The following is a 6,477-nucleotide window of genomic DNA, read 5'->3' on the forward strand; positions in this document are numbered from 1 at the left end:
CCCCCTCCCTCCAATCCATCCAACCCCCACCAACCTGCCCCACACATACACACACAAAATACAGTACACAAACAAGACAACCGCACTGCATTCAGTTAATTATTAAGCTAATTCAATACCACATTCACACACATGCAGAGGCTGGAGTCTGGTGAATGATTGTGTGTTTACCTTCTACAAGGACTTGCTTATTTAAAGCAATCTTCAGTTCCAGCGGTGGTGAAACAGCCTCCTCGCCCTGCGGACACAAGATGGAGAATTATTTATGGTTATGAAATAATTACCACTGCAGACCATAATGCTTGTGATCAGCAACCACAAGCCAGTTTACAAAGAGAAATGCATGGGTACATGAGTGTAAAATAAAAGCTTCCAATAACAAGTCGACCACCAGTTGCTATCGATTTGAAGTGATAACATGCACAAACAGCCGTATACGTGTTCTGAGAAATCATCTGAGAGAAATCAATCCTCTGCATTTCTGTGCTGTTTGCTGTGCTCCTGTTTGTGTGAAGCTGCACCGGTCACTGTACCTGCCCTGGCCACTACGGACGTACATCCACCATTTTAGCTGACAGCGGGGCAGAAGGCACCTTTCGTTTATCCTCCCGTAGCCAACTATTGTCACTGTCCGACCCATCCTTGCATTTCCATCTGTCTGTTAACTACAACTACACCCACTCATGATAACAAGTGAACAATGGTGCAGTCTGATGGGAGTGAGTTGGGAGTGAGTGCTTTATTTGCAAGACAAAACCTTTTCGTATTACTGACAGCAGATGCCCTTCTTGGCCCCCCTGGTGGTGAACACCCTGTACCTGTAACTGCTCTGCCCTGACTCAACTCCCCCTGGGCAGCCCTGATCTGCATGCACACAGCTTTCCTAACTGAGCACTCAACCCAGGCAAGGAAAGCTGAAAAAAAAGGAGAGAAAAACGGAAACAAAATCTTATTTTTATGGTAAACTGAGAAGTGACTGTGGGGCAATATCTCAGGTGCATTTGAATAAAAGCATTAAAGCATATCCAAATATGAAAGAAAAAAAAATAAAAAAAGCTCCAACTCCCTCTCCCACTGTTCTTTTTTGCCGTTTACATTTGGCAGTCAAAACTGCGGCCAGGCATTTGTGCAAGTGTTTATCTAAAGCAGACTGAGCACAGATAAAAACACACCGGTCCAACTTGCCCAGTTTCAGCATTAATTATGTGTTAAATGCCCCTGTTGAAAATGGGAGTCAACATGCAGCTTGCTCTGAACTCTACTGAGGGTTGAACAATCATCGAAAATGGACCATTCCCACACAACTACCCTATTATTGTGATTCATTACACTTCAATTAACATATCATCAATGGAATCGTAAATCAATGGCGAGTGGTGACAAATGACAGATATTTTCAGTTTCAAACTACTAAACATCATTAATTCCCATCACCTGAAAGAGCCCCGGGAGCTAAATGAGTTTACCCAATGCATAACATCCATTTAGATAAATGTTCCATCATTTTAATGATGGAACATTTGTATTGGAGAGAAAAGGCAACAACGGGATCCTGATAGCAGCTGTATGCCTTTTCTCCTTGTAATATAATGCCCACCTTGTAATACCTAAACAGATAATTGTCTCCATTTCAAACAGCACAAGAATGTAATATTGCCATTTAGAACAGTGGGGGTGCGGAGAACGTAGGGTGAGGATAAACAAGCGCATGCTGCTTCGCCCGGTTGGGAAAACCGAGCCCATCACACACTCCCACATTGAGATTTTAGGGAATAGAACAACTCCTGGTTGAGATAATTACCCACCTAGGTGGGTTATGTGCATGCTCAGTAAGAGACCTGAGCTGAGAATATGAATCAAAATGCAACAATTTCAAAAGACAAAGGAAACTAAGGAGCATTTTGCAAGGTTCTCTTGTGAAGTCTTGGGAGGATGTTGTGGGAGTATTGTGTTAAACAAAGTGGAAAATAGGACAATAAAGAGTTTTGACAAAGAAATATCTCATACTAGTTACAAGACTGGTGCAGCAGATGACACAACCGTTAGCCTGACACTTTTAGAGGATCAGAGGATCCAAATAAATGTTTCCATTCTCTATGCAAATACCACAGGGTTCATTGTAGTGGTGTTGGTGGGGGGGGAAACATGCAAACACCCTATTTTCAGAGGAAATGGACAATCAGAAGGGTTTTTTGCTATGGTAATGAACGGCTGTGGTCACATCTGAGCACGAACAAAGACTCATTTTATTCTGTCCACAAACCTGTGAAGTGGACTTCCCTATTTGTGAGGGGGTCACGGCTTCACAATATGCTCTCTAGTCCCAGGTATGTTATCAGTGCCTTTGGCTTTGTTGTAAGATAGCATGTTCAAAATATGAATTAATACCCCTCCACTGAAATGCACCCAATCCCAACAAAAGGCCCGCATTCACTGTGGACAGCTCTTCAGCTCCTCTAATGGACAGGCTCTTCTCTCTCTTCACACTGTGCAGACAAAAAGATGAGGGCCCATGAATATTTACCACTAAGTAAAGTTATTCCATTAATTACTCTAAGCACGCTTAATACTGTATCTGTGGCTACTTCTGTGGCAGCCTGTTAATGAACCTTCACACATCATTACCATATTAATTAATGCTCAACTCAATGGTTGTCAATAGGAGGCTGCCAGAGTTGTCTCTCGCTTCTTTACAGCCCATCCAGGATGTTTCGATCACTTAGTATCAGCATCTGAATAAATCTACAGTAGCTATTTATCATGCCAGGGCCTAACGGTGTGTTTGAATAAAACAAAAAAAAAAGTAGTGACACTGGTTCAACAGTCCTTAAGGCTGGTGGATCTGTATTAAGAGCAATGTGTAAATAAGAAGAGGGCGTAGGAGAGGTTTAGTTGCGAGTCAGTGATATCTATGCACAGGGTCACTGCTGTTTGTTTTTAGGGTGTGTGCAGGAGATTTTCCAAGTCACTGTCTGTGCTCTGAAACACAGGAAAACCTAAAGCATGACTCACTTTTCAACAAACGCAGCTGCTTACTGTATGATCTGATCTGCTAAAAGGGCTGACTGCACACTTTTTTCTCCCTCTTTTCTTCTGGGGTTTTATTAAGAAGGACTGATTAAATGAAAAACATGACTAAGTCTTGTAAAGACAAAAAAAAAAAGTCAGCATTTGAAAAAGTGAAAAAAAACAAGCATTGTTTTTTTTTCCCCTTTTTGATGTGATTGGCAGGATCCTGGCGTTATATTGTAACACCCACACAGACTGTAAACAACAGCACTTTCTGACACGCAAACAGACTCAAAACCCACCAATTAAACCCAACTTCAATCCAGCCAGACCTTATTCTGAGCGCTTTTTTTCAGGTTCTCTTTTTTTTCTCAGCTTAAAAGGCAACAGTGCAGTCTGGTGAATGTCAGGCCTGTCTGATCCCCCAGATTCTTTGGACCTGCCCTCACGTTTTGCTGAGCTAAGAACAAAGTACACAGAGTGCACACAGAGAGCTTTGCTGCCTTAATGCCAAGGAAGTGGAATTTCACCCCTAAACCAAAACAAACAGGGCCACGCATTTCTTTACACTATTTAAATGAGCGCACGAACACAAAAAAGCCCTATCAAGTGGACACCAAATGCACACTACTCAGTCTTTTCAGGAATTCTAGTCCACTGATCCGTGAGGAGAGCCATCTGAGAGCGGCACTTTGTGAATTATTTTTCCTGAGAGAAGAAGAAAAGTCACAGCACCGGCAGCTCAGGCTCCACACACAGTTTAAAAAACACTTTGCACATGACATTAGATGATCGCAGTCAGAAAGTTCAACTCTGGTCACTACAGTACAACACACAGTGAACATTACGCAATCCCATTTTTTTTTATAAGCAACTCCTGTCAGTTCTACCCAGCCATATCAGGTTTCCACTCTCGCCCAGGTCCCAGCTCCTCTCCGACCACAGATCCTGTGCGCTATTAATATCAATAAGCTGCAAATTCCATTTCCCCAGACAAAGACAAAGAGAGAACGAGAGGCGATGAGTGAGGGGAGGAACTAATACCCTCACGCATCACCACGGGGTTACCACTTGCGATCACCTCCAACCCCGCTGCACTCACAAAAAGGAGCATTTCGCACATTAACTTGTACGTACACTCTCTTTTCACATGTACGCCAGCATCACATGCACATGCACACACCAACAGCACTGCATGCACACCCACACCAGGGGAATGCAAATATAAGATAAATGCTGGGTGATAATTTCCAATCATTTGTGAATTTTTAACTTACAGAACACATTCCTCCATTTATCAGGTTAAAGTATACGTCAGGTTTTTCTGCTCTTATCGCCCATGTTCTTCTTCATTCTCATGATCTCACTGCAATTCAAATGTGTTAAAAATATACACAGAGATACTGGTAACAAGGATGGGTTTTTATTGACAGCTTTGTAGTTCATACTGTCTTATCATTCAGGCACTTTGCATGAACAAGCTATACCTATAATTTCTCTGCTAAATGCATTTAGATTTGAAATTACACCCACAGGCTCAGAGCTAAGGCTGTAACTATCAATTATATTCATTGTCAGTGAATCTTTCGGTTACTTTCTTGATTAATCACTTCATCGTTTTCTCCACAAAAAAAAAAAAAATGGTGAAAAATGTCGCTAGTAATTTCCCGTAACCCAAGATGATGTCTTTAGATTATTTATTTTGTCCGTCCAACAGTCTAAAACCCAAACATACTGTCATGAGTCAAAGAAAAGAAGTCGATTATCTGACAAAAAGCTGCAAATATTCACAACTGTTGCTTAAAAAATGACAATGAATCATAAACACAACTGTCTGCCTTCATTAGATACTTCACTGACGTCCCTCACCTTTTTGCAATATTATATTACAAAGTATTTTATCTAAATATTGGACATGTTGCTGTAACTCTTTGCCCTACAGTGAAACCTGCTGCTACCTGCACCCTACACACAGACTGAATCCCTTACAGAACACACCTACTAACACATCCGCATGGACATGCACATACGTCCACCAACGTCACATAAAAGGCAAGAAGAGGAGGAGAAAAAAAAAGGAGAGGAAAAGTGTGGAAAGACAATGAAATCTTTACAGACTTACCCATGAACAGTTAAACAGACTTTCATCATGTTCATGAAACGGTGTATTGATGCAGATTCCCTCCAAGCACTGAGTGTTTTGAAATCCACTTCTGAGGAAGAGAAAGCTGCCAGTGAAAGTAGCAGGTATGGAGTAGTTGAAGTAGTGTGTGGTAGTTGAGTGTGTTCGCGTATGTGTGTGTGTGTGTGTGTGTGTGTGTAAAAAGAGAGAGAGAGAGAGAGAGAGAGAGAGAGTGTGAACTGGAGCCCAGACTGCAGTGTTGAGAGGGACTGGAGGTATGTGGTCTAAACACAACAAAAGCCGGTGCCTTGCTCTAGATTAAATATGCAGGAAGAGGCCCCTTTGCATAAACACAAACACTCAGCAAATGAAGAACTGGCACAGAGTGCTGCCTGCTGAGAGCTCTACCTGTCCTGGCCTCTTTTAATTAGACAAGAGCAGGCAGAACAAATGAACATCAGCACGGTCACACTAGGCAGAACAAAAGGAAGGGGAAAAACAGAGAATACTTCCTCCATCTTCCAAAATGTCCTTAATGACAAGAGCAGAAGATTAGACAGAGGCTGGAGAAAGGTGCGCAACTTTCACATGTCACAAAGAAGATGTTTTTCTCTGCCTGTCTTCTCAGATACTGTACATGAAGCATTCTTCATTTAAACAAACTTTGCTACTTACTTTGCTAATACTACTTTGTCAGATGGTTAATAAAACTCAATCTAACAATCTGCTATGTAAAAAAAAAAACGACATGATTGTAACGAGAGCATGACGACTTCTACATGAAACTGTTTAATTACAACCTAAAACACTAATTAAATCCTAAAATATAAAATTTAATTAATTTAAGAAGGTCATTTTTTGGTATGGGTTTTCATTAAATTATGTCCTGGATAGAAAAAATACACCTTGTGATCCTTTTATTCATCTTTACATATGCTTCTCCTCCACACACCTCCCGCTGGGAAAGACAAAAAATAAAAGCAGGATTTTAATCAGCAGGAAAAACTGATTTGCACCAACGTCCACTGTCCGTGTGTTTTGTTTTTCTCTTACGTCCCCACTTTCCTCTTTCATCTATCTGTCTCTGCCTCAGTTTTTCTTTTTTCTTATTTAGAGCAGGAATGCAGAAGCGTGTGGTGCTGGGGGAAACTCCTGCAGAAAACTGCCAGGCCGTCAGAGTTATAAAAAAAAAAAAAAGAAAGAAAAATGAGGAGAATGGAGGACTGAGTCCCACCAGAAAATCTGGAGAGCAGCGTCAGATGCTGAGAGACACACGCTGATGTGGCCAGTCAAAAATGTCATTTTCATGTGAAACCCTCTCAAATGGATCAGGTGGAGGAGGGGGG

At 41.5% G+C, this 6,477-nt stretch overlaps 1 protein-coding gene across 11 annotated transcripts in view; it reads right to left on the reverse strand.

Annotated features, from left to right (window-relative positions):
- foxp1b (forkhead box P1b) overlaps nt 1-6,477 on the reverse strand; it is a 150,899-nt gene that overhangs the window by 99,529 nt on the left and 44,893 nt on the right. For 8 of the 11 annotated variants that reach the window (XM_087178901.1, XM_087178899.1, XM_087178908.1 and 5 more), the window contains one exon: nt 172-238. The exons of 1 other annotated variant lie outside the window; for it this stretch is intronic. The gene's annotated coding sequence lies outside the window, so the exon portion shown is untranslated. Of the gene's footprint in view, nt 1-171; nt 239-533; nt 656-5,131; nt 5,235-6,477 lie in introns of those variants that run through there. 2 more of the 11 variants (XM_023424776.2, XM_087178902.1) reach the window with 2 other exon arrangements.

Source organism: Seriola lalandi, unplaced genomic scaffold (assembly GCF_002814215.2).
Source record: "Seriola lalandi dorsalis isolate HSWRI2012SDOR001 ecotype SW California unplaced genomic scaffold, Sedor1 jcf7180002054748, whole genome shotgun sequence".
Taxonomy (NCBI): Eukaryota; Metazoa; Chordata; class Actinopteri; order Carangiformes; family Carangidae; genus Seriola; species Seriola lalandi.